We start from the raw sequence: 422 nt of genomic DNA, 5'->3' as shown, positions 1-422 counted from the left end.
TACTGTCCACTTTTATTTCTTCATACAAGCTTGAAGCTTACAAATTTCCTACACTTGGATCTCTAGATCTTACATTTGTACATCAATACACACACATATATATGTATATATATATATATGTATATATATATATATGTATATATATATATATATATGTATATATATATATGTATATATATATATATGTATATATATATATATGTATATATATATATATGTATATATATATATATATATGTATATATATATATATATATATGTATATATATATATATATATATATGTATATATATATATATATATATGTATATGTATATATATATATATATATATGTATATATATATATATATATATATATATATATATATGTATATATATATATATATATATATATATATATATATATATATATATATATATA

This window comes from Octopus bimaculoides, chromosome 23 (genome assembly GCF_046866305.1).
Source record: "Octopus bimaculoides isolate indiv1 chromosome 23, ASM4686630v1, whole genome shotgun sequence".
Lineage (NCBI taxonomy): Eukaryota > Metazoa > Mollusca > Cephalopoda > Octopoda > Octopodidae > Octopus > Octopus bimaculoides.
This window is presented reverse-complemented; position numbering follows the sequence as displayed.